Below are 16,196 nucleotides of genomic sequence, written 5' to 3'. Positions count from 1 at the left end.
AAAATGCAGAGTGCTAACAGTAACAGCCTTGAAGTTATTAGTATCTTGCCACCGCTTGCCGTATAATGTCATGCAGTAAACTGGAAGAGTTATTTGAGAAAGTTCCACCACGTTTGAACCCGGATCACTGGAGTCAGCCGACAGAGTTCTGCTTCACGCAAAAGTTTTGGCCTCCAGCATTACATGTTTTTTGCAGGAGGGCTTGAAATTGTGGCTTATACGCCTTGGTTGCAGTTGCAGTTCAAAGGTAACGACAAACGACGAGGATGGGATTCGAACCCACGCGTGCAGAGCACAATGGATTAGCAGTCCATCGCCTTAACCACTCGGCCACCTCGTCCTTGGAACCGCATCCTTTGGGCATTTCCCTAATCCTAACCGACCAGCAAGTACATAGCAGCTTGTGTCAAGTTGAATCAACTGTTGAGGTAATGAAATGCTATCTTTTAGAAAGCGTTCATATCAGCCTAATGGAAGTTAAAGGCGTTAAGAGAACTGTGGATTAGCAATCCATCGCCTTAGACATGTTTAGAAATCATAAAAAGGACTGACCTTTAAATGATAGGGGTTTTTTTCAAAATTGTTTTCAACAGATTTCAACATGAAACAGGCGAAAACCATTCAAGACTTTACGTAAAGGGAACAAGAGGTTTTCGTTGGCCTAAATTGCTGGGTAATGTAGACTGAACTTTAAAACCCTCACCCGCCGTAAGTTTAACTCTCACAAACCGACGATCGGGTTCGCAAACTGATTTAACTGTTCACGTAATTAAATCAATGTGGCTTAAACCCTTTCACATCTCTAACAAAGCGTTTATTTCAGAGGAACCGAGAACCTTTCGCGTGTGAGGCGAGCGTGTTAACCACTACACCATAGAAACCTGCTCATTTGGATTCTTCGGTTGTTTTGATTGATTCGGCCACACATTTTCTCTTTCTGTGCAACACTCCCCAAAGGGGCAATGCTTTTCGCACACTTGCGAGCAGGCCACCTGTCGCGTGTGAGGCGGAAACCTACCACTGTGTGTAACTTTGAAAGTGCTTCATGGCACTTCATGGTAAAGTGCATCACGAAAGAAGTTTGACCTGGCTTTGTATCAAAAGGCACATGCTGTTTCTGCTCGGTTTCGAACCGAGGACCTTTCGCGTGTGAGGCGAATGTGATAACCACTACACTACAGAAACCTGCCTCTCACGGTCCCTGGTTGTTTGAACAGATTCTGCCACATATTTTCTCTGTACGCCACACATTTTAAAGGGAAAACCCCTAACGGTCGTTTAAAGTAACCGCACATACTGTATGAGAAAGGCGACGCATTTGCTGGGAATGCATGTATGTTTCTTTTGGAACAGGCAAACCTTGTACGTTGGCATTTAGCCACGATTGTGCTGAAATCCCACAGTGTATGTCCGGCTTTAGCGTTACAACCGTGGTGGGCAACGTCGGCCCTGTAATGCTGCAGTACTGCAGATTTTATTTCCAACCCTGATAAAACCTAGTTTTGTAGTTTTCAGCCGACCCTTTAGACCTTAATTAGCCACAGAGCTACGATAAGAGCTGAAGATAAATTCTGCAGGAATGCGGCACTCCAGGAATGACGTTGCCTACACCTGCGTTACAAGGTTCCAGGACGAACTTTGCGTCAGAAACATTAGCACGCCGACCTACCGCTGCAAGCATGTGGGCTTTTTCTAAGGGGGCACCCGGATTTGAACCGGGGACCTCTTGATCTGCAGTCAAATGCTCTACCACTGAGCTATACCCCCGTGAAACCAACACCACGCTGAAGAATTGAAAAAGCTTCACGTGTTGTACGTCGCAGCAATTAAAGCCATCGTGAGAATGTCCAAGTGAACGTGGGACGTCTCTATCTGCTGTTAAATGCTCTAGCACTGACCTATACAAATTGTGGTAGAGACAACGTATGCTTTCAACCATTCTGCTTATGTTTCCAGTTGTTATGATTCCTGTACTGTACTGTTCCACTTACACTGAACATCAACAAAGGCAACCCCTCAACCTAGTCTTTACCACTTTCTAGACAGTAGGCACGTAGGATGGACTTTAGAGTCTGAAAACACTCAAGTGCCCCCTGAGAATCTGGATTCAAAATGCAGAGTGCTAACAGTAACAGCCTTGAAGTTATTAGTATCTTGCCACCGCTTGCCGTATAATGTCATGCAGTAAACTGGAAGAGTTATTTGAGAAAGTTCCACCACGTTTGAACCCGGATCACTGGAGTCAGCCGACAGAGTTCTGCTTCACGCAAAAGTTTTGGCCTCCAGCATTACATGTTTTTTGCAGGAGGGCTTGAAATTGTGGCTTATACGCCTTGGTTGCAGTTGCAGTTCAAAGGTAACGACAAACGACGAGGATGGGATTCGAACCCACGCGTGCAGAGCACAATGGATTAGCAGTCCATCGCCTTAACCACTCGGCCATCTCGTCCTTGGAACCGCATCCTTTGGGCATTTCCCTAATCCTAACCGACCAGCAAGTACATAGCAGCTTGTGTCAAGTTGAATCAACTGTTGAGGTAATGAAATGCTATCTTTTAGAAAGCGTTCATATCAGCCTAATGGAAGTTAAAGGCGTTAAGAGAACTGTGGATTAGCAATCCATCGCCTTAGACATGTTTAGAAATCATAAAAAGGACTGACCTTTAAATGATAGGGTTTTTTTTCAAAATTGTTTTCAACAGATTTCAACATGAAACAGGCGAAAACCATTCAAGACTTTACGTAAAGGGAACAAGAGGTTTTCGTTGACCTAAATTGCTGGGTAATGTAGACTGAACTTTAAAACCCTCACCCGCCCTAAGTTTAACTCTCACAAACCGACGATCGGGTTCGCAAACTGATTTAACTGTTCACGTAATTAAATCAATGTGGCTTAAACCCTTTCACATCTCTAACAAAGCGTTTATTTCAGAGGAACCGAGAACCTTTCGCGTGTGAGGCGAGCGTGTTAACCACTACACCATAGAAACCTGCTCATTTGGATTCTTCGGTTGTTTTGATTGATTCGGCCACACATTTTCTCTTTCTGTGCAACACTCCCCAAAGGGGCAATGCTTTTCGCACACTTGCGAGCAGGCCACCTGTCGCGTGTGAGGCGGAAACCTACCACTGTGTGTAACTTTGAAAGTGCTTCATGGCACTTCATGGTAAAGTGCATCACGAAAGAAGTTTGACCTGGCTTTGTATCAAAAGGCACATGCTGTTTCTGCTCGGTTTCGAACCGAGGACCTTTCGCGTGTGAGGCGAATGTGATAACCACTACACTACAGAAACCTGCCTCTCACGGTCCCTGGTTGTTTGAACAGATTCTGCCACATATTTTCTCTGTACGCCACACATTTTAAAGGGAAAACCCCTAACGGTCGTTTAAAGTAACCGCACATACTGTATGAGAAAGGCGACGCATTTGCTGGGAATGCATGTATGTTTCTTTTGGAACAGGCAAACCTTGTACGTTGGCATTTAGCCACGATTGTGCTGAAATCCCACAGTGTATGTCCGGCTTTAGCGTTACAACCGTGGTGGGCAACGTCGGCCCTGTAATGCTGCAGTACTGCAGATTTTATTTCCAACCCTGATAAAACCTAGTTTTGTAGTTTTCAGCCGACCCTTTAGACCTTAATTAGCCACAGAGCTACGATAAGAGCTGAAGATAAATTCTGCAGGAATGCGGCACTCCAGGAATGACGTTGCCTACACCTGCGTTACAAGGTTCCAGGACGAACTTTGCGTCAGAAACATTAGCACGCCGCTGCAAGCATGTGGGCTTTTTCTAAGGGGGCACCCGGATTTGAACCGGGGACCTCTTGATCTGCAGTCAAATGCTCTACCACTGAGCTATACCCCCGTGAAACCAACACCACGCTGAAGAATTGAAAAAGCTTCACGTGTTGTACGTCGCAGCAATTAAAGCCATCGTGAGAATGTCCAAGTGAACGTGGGACGTCTCTATCTGCTGTTAAATGCTCTAGCACTGACCTATACAAATTGTGGTAGAGACAACGTATGCTTTCAACCATTCTGCTTATGTTTCCAGTTGTTATGATTCCTGTACTGTACTGTTCCACTTACACTGAACATCAACAAAGGCAACCCCTCAACCTAGTCTTTACCACTTTCTAGACAGTAGGCACGTAGGATGGACTTTAGAGTCTGAAAACACTCAAGTGCCCCCTGAGAATCTGGATTCAAAATGCAGAGTGCTAACAGTAACAGCCTTGAAGTTATTAGTATCTTGCCACCGCTTGCCGTATAATGTCATGCAGTAAACTGGAAGAGTTATTTGAGAAAGTTCCACCACGTTTGAACCCGGATCACTGGAGTCAGCCGACAGAGTTCTGCTTCACGCAAAAGTTTTGGCCTCCAGCATTACATGTTTTTTGCAGGAGGGCTTGAAATTGTGGCTTATACGCCTTGGTTGCAGTTGCAGTTCAAAGGTAACGACAAACGACGAGGATGGGATTCGAACCCACGCGTGCAGAGCACAATGGATTAGCAGTCCATCGCCTTAACCACTCGGCCACCTCGTCCTTGGAACCGCATCCTTTGGGCATTTCCCTAATCCTAACCGACCAGCAAGTACATAGCAGCTTGTGTCAAGTTGAATCAACTGTTGAGGTAATGAAATGCTATCTTTTAGAAAGCGTTCATATCAGCCTAATGGAAGTTAAAGGCGTTAAGAGAACTGTGGATTAGCAATCCATCGCCTTAGACATGTTTAGAAATCATAAAAAGGACTGACCTTTAAATGATAGGGGTTTTTTTCAAAATTGTTTTCAACAGATTTCAACATGAAACAGGCGAAAACCATTCAAGACTTTACGTAAAGGGAACAAGAGGTTTTCGTTGGCCTAAATTGCTGGGTAATGTAGACTGAACTTTAAAACCCTCACCCGCCGTAAGTTTAACTCTCACAAACCGACGATCGGGTTCGCAAACTGATTTAACTGTTCACGTAATTAAATCAATGTGGCTTAAACCCTTTCACATCTCTAACAAAGCGTTTATTTCAGAGGAACCGAGAACCTTTCGCGTGTGAGGCGAGCGTGTTAACCACTACACCATAGAAACCTGCTCATTTGGATTCTTCGGTTGTTTTGATTGATTCGGCCACACATTTTCTCTTTCTGTGCAACACTCCCCAAAGGGGCAATGCTTTTCGCACACTTGCGAGCAGGCCACCTGTCGCGTGTGAGGCGGAAACCTACCACTGTGTGTAACTTTGAAAGTGCTTCATGGCACTTCATGGTAAAGTGCATCACGAAAGAAGTTTGACCTGGCTTTGTATCAAAAGGCACATGCTGTTTCTGCTCGGTTTCGAACCGAGGACCTTTCGCGTGTGAGGCGAATGTGATAACCACTACACTACAGAAACCTGCCTCTCACGGTCCCTGGTTGTTTGAACAGATTCTGCCACATATTTTCTCTGTACGCCACACATTTTAAAGGGAAAACCCCTAACGGTCGTTTAAAGTAACCGCACATACTGTATGAGAAAGGCGACGCATTTGCTGGGAATGCATGTATGTTTCTTTTGGAACAGGCAAACCTTGTACGTTGGCATTTAGCCACGATTGTGCTGAAATCCCACAGTGTATGTCCGGCTTTAGCGTTACAACCGTGGTGGGCAACGTCGGCCCTGTAATGCTGCAGTACTGCAGATTTTATTTCCAACCCTGATAAAACCTAGTTTTGTAGTTTTCAGCCGACCCTTTAGACCTTAATTAGCCACAGAGCTACGATAAGAGCTGAAGATAAATTCTGCAGGAATGCGGCACTCCAGGAATGACATTGCCAACATCTGCGTTACAAGGTTCCAAGACGAACTTTGCGTCAGAAACATTAGCACGCCGACCTACCGCTGCAAGCATGTGGGCTTTTTCTAAGGGGGTTTCCCGGATTTGAACCGGGGACCTCTTGATCTGCAGTCAAATGCTCTACCACTGAGCTATACCCCCGTGAAACCAACACCACGCTGAAGAATTGAAAAAGCTTCACGTGTTGTACGTCGCAGCAATTAAAGCCATCGTGAGAATGTCCAAGTGAACGTGGGACGTCTCTATCTGCTGTTAAATGCTCTAGCACTGACCTATACAAATTGTGGTAGAGACAACGTATGCTTTCAACCATTCTGCTTATGTTTCCAGTTGTTATGATTCCTGTACTGTACTGTTCCACTTACACTGAACATCAACAAAGGCAACCCCTCAACCTAGTCTTTACCACTTTCTAGACAGTAGGCACGTAGGATGGACTTTAGAGTCTGAAAACACTCAAGTGCCCCCTGAGAATCTGGATTCAAAATGCAGAGTGCTAACAGTAACAGCCTTGAAGTTATTAGTATCTTGCCACCGCTTGCCGTATAATGTCATGCAGTAAACTGGAAGAGTTATTTGAGAAAGTTCCACCACGTTTGAACCCGGATCACTGGAGTCAGCCGACAGAGTTCTGCTTCACGCAAAAGTTTTGGCCTCCAGCATTACATGTTTTTTGCAGGAGGGCTTGAAATTGTGGCTTATACGCCTTGGTTGCAGTTGCAGTTCAAAGGTAACGACAAACGACGAGGATGGGATTCGAACCCACGTGTGCAGAGCACAATGGATTAGCAGTCCATCGCCTTAACCACTCGGCCACCTCGTCCTTGGAACCGCATCCTTTGGGCATTTCCCTAATCCTAACCGACCAGCAAGTACATAGCAGCTTGTGTCAAGTTGAATCAACTGTTGAGGTAATGAAATGCTATCTTTTAGAAAGCGTTCATATCAGCCTAATGGAAGTTAAAGGCGTTAAGAGAACTGTGGATTAGCAATCCATCGCCTTAGACATGTTTAGAAATCATAAAAAGGACTAACCTTTAAATGATAGGGGTTTTTTTCAAAATTGTTTTCAACAGATTTCAACATGAAACAGGCGAAAACCATTCAAGACTTTACGTAAAGGGAACAAGAGGTTTTCGTTGGCCTAAATTGCTGGGTAATGTAGACTGAACTTTAAAACCCTCACCCGCCGTAAGTTTAACTCTCACAAACCGACGATCGGGTTCGCAAACTGATTTAACTGTTCACGTAATTAAATCAATGTGGCTTAAACCCTTTCACATCTCTAACAAAGCGTTTATTTCAGAGGAACCGAGAACCTTTCGCGTGTGAGGCGAGCGTGTTAACCACTACACCATAGAAACCTGCTCATTTGGATTCTTCGGTTGTTTTGATTGATTCGGCCACACATTTTCTCTTTCTGTGCAACACTCCCCAAAGGGGCAATGCTTTTCGCACACTTGCGAGCAGGCCACCTGTCGCGTGTGAGGCGGAAACCTACCACTGTGTGTAACTTTGAAAGTGCTTCATGGCACTTCATGGTAAAGTGCATCACGAAAGAAGTTTGACCTGGCTTTGTATCAAAAGGCACATGCTGTTTCTGCTCGGTTTCGAACCGAGGACCTTTCGCGTGTGAGGCGAATGTGATAACCACTACACTACAGAAACCTGCCTCTCACGGTCCCTGGTTGTTTGAACAGATTCTGCCACATATTTTCTCTGTACGCCACACATTTTAAAGGGAAAACCCCTAACGGTCGTTTAAAGTAACCGCACATACTGTATGAGAAAGGCGACGCATTTGCTGGGAATGCATGTATGTTTCTTTTGGAACAGGCAAACCTTGTACGTTGGCATTTAGCCACGATTGTGCTGAAATCCCACAGTGTATGTCCGGCTTTAGCGTTACAACCGTGGTGGGCAACGTCGGCCCTGTAATGCTGCAGTACTGCAGATTTTATTTCCAACCCTGATAAAACCTAGTTTTGTAGTTTTCAGCCGACCCTTTAGACCTTAATTAGCCACAGAGCTACGATAAGAGCTGAAGATAAATTCTGCAGGAATGCGGCACTCCAGGAATGACGTTGCCTACACCTGCGTTACAAGGTTCCAGGACGAACTTTGCGTCAGAAACATTAGCACGCCGACCTACCGCTGCAAGCATGTGGGCTTTTTCTAAGGGGGCACCCGGATTTGAACCGGGGACCTCTTGATCTGCAGTCAAATGCTCTACCACTGAGCTATACCCCCGTGAAACCAACACCACGCTGAAGAATTGAAAAAGCTTCACGTGTTGTACGTCGCAGCAATTAAAGCCATCGTGAGAATGTCCAAGTGAACGTGGGACGTCTCTATCTGCTGTTAAATGCTCTAGCACTGACCTATACAAATTGTGGTAGAGACAACGTATGCTTTCAACCATTCTGCTTATGTTTCCAGTTGTTATGATTCCTGTACTGTACTGTTCCACTTACACTGAACATCAACAAAGGCAACCCCTCAACCTAGTCTTTACCACTTTCTAGACAGTAGGCACGTAGGATGGACTTTAGAGTCTGAAAACACTCAAGTGCCCCCTGAGAATCTGGATTCAAAATGCAGAGTGCTAACAGTAACAGCCTTGAAGTTATTAGTATCTTGCCACCGCTTGCCGTATAATGTCATGCAGTAAACTGGAAGAGTTATTTGAGAAAGTTCCACCACGTTTGAACCCGGATCACTGGAGTCAGCCGACAGAGTTCTGCTTCACGCAAAAGTTTTGGCCTCCAGCATTACATGTTTTTTGCAGGAGGGCTTGAAATTGTGGCTTATACGCCTTGGTTGCAGTTGCAGTTCAAAGGTAACGACAAACGACGAGGATGGGATTCGAACCCACGCGTGCAGAGCACAATGGATTAGCAGTCCATCGCCTTAACCACTCGGCCACCTCGTCCTTGGAACCGCATCCTTTGGGCATTTCCCTAATCCTAACCGACCAGCAAGTACATAGCAGCTTGTGTCAAGTTGAATCAACTGTTGAGGTAATGAAATGCTATCTTTTAGAAAGCGTTCATATCAGCCTAATGGAAGTTAAAGGCGTTAAGAGAACTGTGGATTAGCAATCCATCGCCTTAGACATGTTTAGAAATCATAAAAAGGACTGACCTTTAAATGATAGGGGTTTTTTTCAAAATTGTTTTCAACAGATTTCAACATGAAACAGGCGAAAACCATTCAAGACTTTACGTAAAGGGAACAAGAGGTTTTCGTTGGCCTAAATTGCTGGGTAATGTAGACTGAACTTTAAAACCCTCACCCGCCGTAAGTTTAACTCTCACAAACCGACGATCGGGTTCGCAAACTGATTTAACTGTTCACGTAATTAAATCAATGTGGCTTAAACCCTTTCACATCTCTAACAAAGCGTTTATTTCAGAGGAACCGAGAACCTTTCGCGTGTGAGGCGAGCGTGTTAACCACTACACCATAGAAACCTGCTCATTTGGATTCTTCGGTTGTTTTGATTGATTCGGCCACACATTTTCTCTTTCTGTGCAACACTCCCCAAAGGGGCAATGCTTTTCGCACACTTGCGAGCAGGCCACCTGTCGCGTGTGAGGCGGAAACCTACCACTGTGTGTAACTTTGAAAGTGCTTCATGGCACTTCATGGTAAAGTGCATCACGAAAGAAGTTTGACCTGGCTTTGTATCAAAAGGCACATGCTGTTTCTGCTCGGTTTCGAACCGAGGACCTTTCGCGTGTGAGGCGAATGTGATAACCACTACACTAAAGAAACCTGCCTCTCACGGTCCCTGGTTGTTTGAACAGATTCTGCCACATATTTTCTCTGTACGCCACACATTTTAAAGGGAAAACCCCTAACGGTCGTTTAAAGTAACCGCACATACTGTATGAGAAAGGCGACGCATTTGCTGGGAATGCATGTATGTTTCTTTTGGAACAGGCAAACCTTGTACGTTGGCATTTAGCCACGATTGTGCTGAAATCCCACAGTGTATGTCCGGCTTTAGCGTTACAACCGTGGTGGGCAACGTCGGCCCTGTAATGCTGCAGTACTGCAGATTTTATTTCCAACCCTGATAAAACCTAGTTTTGTAGTTTTCAGCCGACCCTTTAGACCTTAATTAGCCACAGAGCTACGATAAGAGCTGAAGATAAATTCTGCAGGAATGCAGCACTCCAGGAATGACGTTGCCTACACCTGCGTTACAAGGTTCCAGGATGAACTTTGCGTCAGAAACATTAGCACGCCGACCTACCGCTGCAAGCATGTGGGCTTTTTCTAAGGGGGCACCCGGATTTGAACCGGGGACCTCTTGATCTGCAGTCAAATGCTCTACCACTGAGCTATACCCCCGTGAAACCAACACCACGCTGAAGAATTGAAAAAGCTTCACGTGTTGTACGTCGCAGCAATTAAAGCCATCGTGAGAATGTCCAAGTGAACGTGGGACGTCTCTATCTGCTGTTAAATGCTCTAGCACTGACCTATACAAATTGTGGTAGAGACAACGTATGCTTTCAACCATTCTGCTTATGTTTCCAGTTGTTATGATTCCTGTACTGTACTGTTCCACTTACACTGAACATCAACAAAGGCAACCCCTCAACCTAGTCTTTACCACTTTCTAGACAGTAGGCACGTAGGATGGACTTTAGAGTCTGAAAACACTCAAGTGCCCCCTGAGAATCTGGATTCAAAATGCAGAGTGCTAACAGTAACAGCCTTGAAGTTATTAGTATCTTGCCACCGCTTGCCGTATAATGTCATGCAGTAAACTGGAAGAGTTATTTGAGAAAGTTCCACCACGTTTGAACCCGGATCACTGGAGTCAGCCGACAGAGTTCTGCTTCACGCAAAAGTTTTGGCCTCCAGCATTACATGTTTTTTGCAGGAGGGCTTGAAATTGTGGCTTATACGCCTTGGTTGCAGTTGCAGTTCAAAGGTAACGACAAACGACGAGGATGGGATTCGAACCCACGCGTGCAGAGCACAATGGATTAGCAGTCCATCGCCTTAACCACTCGGCCATCTCGTCCTTGGAACCGCATCCTTTGGGCATTTCCCTAATCCTAACCGACCAGCAAGTACATAGCAGCTTGTGTCAAGTTGAATCAACTGTTGAGGTAATGAAATGCTATCTTTTAGAAAGCGTTCATATCAGCCTAATGGAAGTTAAAGGCGTTAAGAGAACTGTGGATTAGCAATCCATCGCCTTAGACATGTTTAGAAATCATAAAAAGGACTGACCTTTAAATGATAGGGTTTTTTTTCAAAATTGTTTTCAACAGATTTCAACATGAAACAGGCGAAAACCATTCAAGACTTTACGTAAAGGGAACAAGAGGTTTTCGTTGACCTAAATTGCTGGGTAATGTAGACTGAACTTTAAAACCCTCACCCGCCCTAAGTTTAACTCTCACAAACCGACGATCGGGTTCGCAAACTGATTTAACTGTTCACGTAATTAAATCAATGTGGCTTAAACCCTTTCACATCTCTAACAAAGCGTTTATTTCAGAGGAACCGAGAACCTTTCGCGTGTGAGGCGAGCGTGTTAACCACTACACCATAGAAACCTGCTCATTTGGATTCTTCGGTTGTTTTGATTGATTCGGCCACACATTTTCTCTTTCTGTGCAACACTCCCCAAAGGGGCAATGCTTTTCGCACACTTGCGAGCAGGCCACCTGTCGCGTGTGAGGCGGAAACCTACCACTGTGTGTAACTTTGAAAGTGCTTCATGGCACTTCATGGTAAAGTGCATCACGAAAGAAGTTTGACCTGGCTTTGTATCAAAAGGCACATGCTGTTTCTGCTCGGTTTCGAACCGAGGACCTTTCGCGTGTGAGGCGAATGTGATAACCACTACACTACAGAAACCTGCCTCTCACGGTCCCTGGTTGTTTGAACAGATTCTGCCACATATTTTCTCTGTACGCCACACATTTTAAAGGGAAAACCCCTAACGGTCGTTTAAAGTAACCGCACATACTGTATGAGAAAGGCGACGCATTTGCTGGGAATGCATGTATGTTTCTTTTGGAACAGGCAAACCTTGTACGTTGGCATTTAGCCACGATTGTGCTGAAATCCCACAGTGTATGTCCGGCTTTAGCGTTACAACCGTGGTGGGCAACGTCGGCCCTGTAATGCTGCAGTACTGCAGATTTTATTTCCAACCCTGATAAAACCTAGTTTTGTAGTTTTCAGCCGACCCTTTAGACCTTAATTAGCCACAGAGCTACGATAAGAGCTGAAGATAAATTCTGCAGGAATGCGGCACTCCAGGAATGACGTTGCCTACACCTGCGTTACAAGGTTCCAGGACGAACTTTGCGTCAGAAACATTAGCACGCCGCTGCAAGCATGTGGGCTTTTTCTAAGGGGGCACCCGGATTTGAACCGGGGACCTCTTGATCTGCAGTCAAATGCTCTACCACTGAGCTATACCCCCGTGAAACCAACACCACGCTGAAGAATTGAAAAAGCTTCACGTGTTGTACGTCGCAGCAATTAAAGCCATCGTGAGAATGTCCAAGTGAACGTGGGACGTCTCTATCTGCTGTTAAATGCTCTAGCACTGACCTATACAAATTGTGGTAGAGACAACGTATGCTTTCAACCATTCTGCTTATGTTTCCAGTTGTTATGATTCCTGTACTGTACTGTTCCACTTACACTGAACATCAACAAAGGCAACCCCTCAACCTAGTCTTTACCACTTTCTAGACAGTAGGCACGTAGGATGGACTTTAGAGTCTGAAAACACTCAAGTGCCCCCTGAGAATCTGGATTCAAAATGCAGAGTGCTAACAGTAACAGCCTTGAAGTTATTAGTATCTTGCCACCGCTTGCCGTATAATGTCATGCAGTAAACTGGAAGAGTTATTTGAGAAAGTTCCACCACGTTTGAACCCGGATCACTGGAGTCAGCCGACAGAGTTCTGCTTCACGCAAAAGTTTTGGCCTCCAGCATTACATGTTTTTTGCAGGAGGGCTTGAAATTGTGGCTTATACGCCTTGGTTGCAGTTGCAGTTCAAAGGTAACGACAAACGACGAGGATGGGATTCGAACCCACGCGTGCAGAGCACAATGGATTAGCAGTCCATCGCCTTAACCACTCGGCCACCTCGTCCTTGGAACCGCTTCCTTTGGGCATTTCCCTAATCCTAACCGACCAGCAAGTACATAGCAGCTTGTGTCAAGTTGAATCAACTGTTGAGGTAATGAAATGCTATCTTTTAGAAAGCGTTCATATCAGCCTAATGGAAGGTAAAGGCGTTAAGAGAACTGTGGATTAGCAATCCATCGCCTTAGACATGTTTAGAAATCATAAAAAGGACTGACCTTTAAATGATAGGGGTTTTTTTCAAAATTGTTTTCAACAGATTTCAACATGAAACAGGCGAAAACCATTCAAGACTTTACGTAAAGGGAACAAGAGGTTTTCGTTGGCCTAAATTGCTGGGTAATGTAGACTGAACTTTAAAACCCTCACCCGCCGTAAGTTTAACTCTCACAAACCGACGATCGGGTTCGCAAACTGATTTAACTGTTCACGTAATTAAATCAATGTGGCTTAAACCCTTTCACATCTCTAACAAAGCGTTTATTTCAGAGGAACCGAGAACCTTTCGCGTGTGAGGCGAGCGTGTTAACCACTACACCATAGAAACCTGCTCATTTGGATTCTTCGGTTGTTTTGATTGATTCGGCCACACATTTTCTCTTTCTGTGCAACACTCCCCAAAGGGGCAATGCTTTTCGCACACTTGCGAGCAGGCCACCTGTCGCGTGTGAGGCGGAAACCTACCACTGTGTGTAACTTTGAAAGTGCTTCATGGCACAAGCGGTAAAGTGCATCACGAAAGAAGTTTGACCTGGCTTTGTATCAAAAGGCACATGCTGTTTCTGCTCGGTTTCGAACCGAGGACCTTTCGCGTGTGAGGCGAACGTGATAACCACTACACTACAGAAACCTGCCTCTCACGGTCCCTGGTTGTTTGAACAGATTCTGCCACATATTTTCTCTGTACGCCACACATTTTAAAGGGAAAACCCCTAACGGTCGTTTAAAGTAACCGCACATACTGTATGAGAAAGGCGACGCATTTGCTGGGAATGCATGTATGTTTCTTTTGAAACAGGCAACCCTTGTACGTTGGCATTTAGCCACGATTGTGCTGAAATCCCACAGTGTATGTCCGGCTTTAGCGTTACAACCGTGGTGGGCAACGTCGGCCCTGTAATGCTGCAGTACTGCAGATTTTATTTCCAACCCTGATAAAACCTAGTTTTGTAGTATTCAGCCGACCCTTTAGACCTTAATTAGCCACAGTGCTACGATAAGAGCTGAAGATAAATTCTGCAGGAATGCGGCACTTCAGGAATGACGTTGCCTACACCTGCGTTAGAAGGTTCCAGGACGAACTTTGCGTCAGAAACATTAGCTGCAACCTACCGCTGCAAGCATGTGGGCTTTTTCCAAGGGGGCACCCGGATTTGAACCGGGGACCTCTTGATCTGCAGTCAAATGCTCTACCACTGAGCTATACCCCCGTGAAACCAACCCCACGCTGAAGAATTGAAAAAGCTTCACGTGTTGTACGTCGCAGCAATTAAAGCCATCGTGAGAATGTCCAAGTGAACGTGGGACGTCTCTATCTGCTGTTAAATGCTCTAGCACTGACCTATACAAATTGTGGTAGAGACAACGTATGCTTTCAACCATTCTGCTTATGTTTCCAGTTGTTATGATTCCTGTACTGTACTGTTCCACTTACACTGAACATCAACAAAGGCAACCCCTCAACCTAGTCTTTACCACTTTCTAGACAGTAGGCACGTAGGATGGACTTTAGAGTCTGAAAACACTCAAGTGCCCCCTGAGAATCTGGATTCAAAATGCAGAGTGCTAACAGTAACAGCCTTGAAGTTATTAGTATCTTGCCACCGCTTGCCGTATAATGTCATGCAGTAAACCGGAAGAGTTATTTCAGAAAGTTCCACCACGTTTGAACCCGGATCACTGGAGTCAGCCGACAGAGTTCTGCTTCAGGCAAAAGTTTTGGCCTCCAGCATTACACTTTTTTTGCAGGAGGGCTTGAAATTGTGGCTCATACGCCTTGGTTGCAGTTGCAGTTCAAAGGTAACGACAAACGACGAGGATGGGATTCGAACCCACGCGTGCAGAGCACAATGGATTAGCAGTCCATCGCCTTAACCACTCGGCCACCTCGTCCTTGGAACCGCTTCCTTTGGGCATTTCCCTAATCCTAACCGACCAGCAAGTACATAGCAGCTTGTGTCAAGTTGAATCAACTGTTGAGGTAATGAAATGCTATCTTTTAGAAAGCGTTCATATCAGCCTAATGGAAGGTAAAGGCGTTAAGAGAACTGTGGATTAGCAATCCATCGCCTTAGACATGTTTAGAAATCATAAAAAGGACTGACCTTTAAATGATAGGGTTTTTTTTCAAAATTGTTTTCAACAGATTTCAACATGAAACAGGCGAAAACCATTCAAGACTTTACGTAAAGGGAACAAGAGGTTTTCGTTGGCCTAAATTGCTGGGTAATGTAGACTGAACTTTAAAACCCTCACCCGCCGTAAGTTTAACTCTCACAAACCGACGATCGGGTTCGCAAACTGATTTAACTGTTCACGTAATTAAATCAATGTGGCTTAAACCCTTTCACATCTCTAACAAAGCGTTTATTTCAGAGGAACCGAGAACCTTTCGCGTGTGAGGCGAGCGTGTTAACCACTACACCATAGAAACCTGCTCATTTGGATTCTTCGGTTGTTTTGATTGATTCGGCCACACATTTTCTCTTTCTGTGCAACACTCCCCAAAGGGGCAATGCTTTTCGCACACTTGCGAGCAGGCCACCTGTCGCGTGTGAGGCGGAAACCTACCACTGTGTGTAACTTTGAAAGTGCTTCATGGCACAAGCGGTAAAGTGCATCACGAAAGAAGTTTGACCTGGCTTTGTATCAAAAGGCACGTGCTGTTTCTGCTCGGTTTCGAACCGAGGACCTTTCGCGTGTGAGGCGAACGTGATAACCACTACACTACAGAAACCTGCCTCTCACGGTCCCTGGTTGTTTGAACAGATTCTGCCACATATTTTCTCTGTACGCCACACATTTTAAAGGGAAAACCCCTAACGGTCGTTTAAAGTAACCGCACATACTGTATGAGAAAGGCGACGCATTTGCTGGGAATGCATGTATGTTTCTTTTGAAACAGGCAACCCTTGTACGTTGGCATTTAGCCACGATTGTGCTGAAATCCCACAGTGTATGTCCGGCTTTAGCGTTACAACCGTGGTGGGCAACGTCGGCCCTG

The 16,196-nt window shown here is 45.2% G+C and overlaps 23 non-coding genes across 23 annotated transcripts; all 23 read right to left on the bottom strand.

The window, feature by feature from the left end:
• Positions 1-258: 258 nt before the first annotated feature.
• trnas-gcu (transfer RNA serine (anticodon GCU)) lies at positions 259-340 on the bottom strand. Its single transcript has one exon. It is a non-coding gene; the product is annotated as a tRNA-Ser (tRNA).
• Positions 341-1,112: 772 nt separating this feature from the next.
• trnav-cac (transfer RNA valine (anticodon CAC)) lies at positions 1,113-1,185 on the bottom strand. The gene has a single exon. It is a non-coding gene; the product is annotated as a tRNA-Val (tRNA).
• A 510-nt stretch (positions 1,186-1,695) lies between these two features.
• Positions 1,696-1,767, bottom strand: trnac-gca (transfer RNA cysteine (anticodon GCA)). Its single transcript has one exon. It is a non-coding gene; the product is annotated as a tRNA-Cys (tRNA).
• Positions 1,768-2,367: 600 nt separating this feature from the next.
• trnas-gcu (transfer RNA serine (anticodon GCU)) lies at positions 2,368-2,449 on the bottom strand. The gene has a single exon. It is a non-coding gene; the product is annotated as a tRNA-Ser (tRNA).
• Positions 2,450-3,221: 772 nt separating this feature from the next.
• Positions 3,222-3,294, bottom strand: trnav-cac (transfer RNA valine (anticodon CAC)). Its single transcript has one exon. It is a non-coding gene; the product is annotated as a tRNA-Val (tRNA).
• A 502-nt stretch (positions 3,295-3,796) lies between these two features.
• trnac-gca (transfer RNA cysteine (anticodon GCA)) lies at positions 3,797-3,868 on the bottom strand. Its single transcript has one exon. It is a non-coding gene; the product is annotated as a tRNA-Cys (tRNA).
• Positions 3,869-4,468: 600 nt separating this feature from the next.
• Positions 4,469-4,550, bottom strand: trnas-gcu (transfer RNA serine (anticodon GCU)). Its single transcript has one exon. It is a non-coding gene; the product is annotated as a tRNA-Ser (tRNA).
• Positions 4,551-5,322: 772 nt separating this feature from the next.
• On the bottom strand, positions 5,323-5,395 carry trnav-cac (transfer RNA valine (anticodon CAC)). Its single transcript has one exon. It is a non-coding gene; the product is annotated as a tRNA-Val (tRNA).
• Positions 5,396-5,905: 510 nt separating this feature from the next.
• trnac-gca (transfer RNA cysteine (anticodon GCA)) lies at positions 5,906-5,978 on the bottom strand. The gene has a single exon. It is a non-coding gene; the product is annotated as a tRNA-Cys (tRNA).
• Positions 5,979-6,578: 600 nt separating this feature from the next.
• trnas-gcu (transfer RNA serine (anticodon GCU)) lies at positions 6,579-6,660 on the bottom strand. Its single transcript has one exon. It is a non-coding gene; the product is annotated as a tRNA-Ser (tRNA).
• A 772-nt stretch (positions 6,661-7,432) lies between these two features.
• Positions 7,433-7,505, bottom strand: trnav-cac (transfer RNA valine (anticodon CAC)). The gene has a single exon. It is a non-coding gene; the product is annotated as a tRNA-Val (tRNA).
• Positions 7,506-8,015: 510 nt separating this feature from the next.
• Positions 8,016-8,087, bottom strand: trnac-gca (transfer RNA cysteine (anticodon GCA)). The gene has a single exon. It is a non-coding gene; the product is annotated as a tRNA-Cys (tRNA).
• A 600-nt stretch (positions 8,088-8,687) lies between these two features.
• On the bottom strand, positions 8,688-8,769 carry trnas-gcu (transfer RNA serine (anticodon GCU)). Its single transcript has one exon. It is a non-coding gene; the product is annotated as a tRNA-Ser (tRNA).
• Positions 8,770-9,541: 772 nt separating this feature from the next.
• trnav-cac (transfer RNA valine (anticodon CAC)) lies at positions 9,542-9,614 on the bottom strand. The gene has a single exon. It is a non-coding gene; the product is annotated as a tRNA-Val (tRNA).
• Positions 9,615-10,124: 510 nt separating this feature from the next.
• On the bottom strand, positions 10,125-10,196 carry trnac-gca (transfer RNA cysteine (anticodon GCA)). The gene has a single exon. It is a non-coding gene; the product is annotated as a tRNA-Cys (tRNA).
• A 600-nt stretch (positions 10,197-10,796) lies between these two features.
• On the bottom strand, positions 10,797-10,878 carry trnas-gcu (transfer RNA serine (anticodon GCU)). Its single transcript has one exon. It is a non-coding gene; the product is annotated as a tRNA-Ser (tRNA).
• Positions 10,879-11,650: 772 nt separating this feature from the next.
• On the bottom strand, positions 11,651-11,723 carry trnav-cac (transfer RNA valine (anticodon CAC)). The gene has a single exon. It is a non-coding gene; the product is annotated as a tRNA-Val (tRNA).
• A 502-nt stretch (positions 11,724-12,225) lies between these two features.
• On the bottom strand, positions 12,226-12,297 carry trnac-gca (transfer RNA cysteine (anticodon GCA)). The gene has a single exon. It is a non-coding gene; the product is annotated as a tRNA-Cys (tRNA).
• A 600-nt stretch (positions 12,298-12,897) lies between these two features.
• On the bottom strand, positions 12,898-12,979 carry trnas-gcu (transfer RNA serine (anticodon GCU)). Its single transcript has one exon. It is a non-coding gene; the product is annotated as a tRNA-Ser (tRNA).
• A 771-nt stretch (positions 12,980-13,750) lies between these two features.
• trnav-cac (transfer RNA valine (anticodon CAC)) lies at positions 13,751-13,823 on the bottom strand. Its single transcript has one exon. It is a non-coding gene; the product is annotated as a tRNA-Val (tRNA).
• A 508-nt stretch (positions 13,824-14,331) lies between these two features.
• Positions 14,332-14,403, bottom strand: trnac-gca (transfer RNA cysteine (anticodon GCA)). The gene has a single exon. It is a non-coding gene; the product is annotated as a tRNA-Cys (tRNA).
• A 600-nt stretch (positions 14,404-15,003) lies between these two features.
• Positions 15,004-15,085, bottom strand: trnas-gcu (transfer RNA serine (anticodon GCU)). The gene has a single exon. It is a non-coding gene; the product is annotated as a tRNA-Ser (tRNA).
• Positions 15,086-15,856: 771 nt separating this feature from the next.
• On the bottom strand, positions 15,857-15,929 carry trnav-cac (transfer RNA valine (anticodon CAC)). Its single transcript has one exon. It is a non-coding gene; the product is annotated as a tRNA-Val (tRNA).
• Between the last annotated feature and the right edge of the window lie 267 nt (positions 15,930-16,196).

This window comes from Misgurnus anguillicaudatus, chromosome 6 (assembly GCF_027580225.2).
Source record: "Misgurnus anguillicaudatus chromosome 6, ASM2758022v2, whole genome shotgun sequence".
Taxonomy (NCBI): Eukaryota; Metazoa; Chordata; class Actinopteri; order Cypriniformes; family Cobitidae; genus Misgurnus; species Misgurnus anguillicaudatus.
Note: the sequence above shows the minus strand (reverse complement) of the source record. Positions and strands in the feature narration are given on the sequence as shown.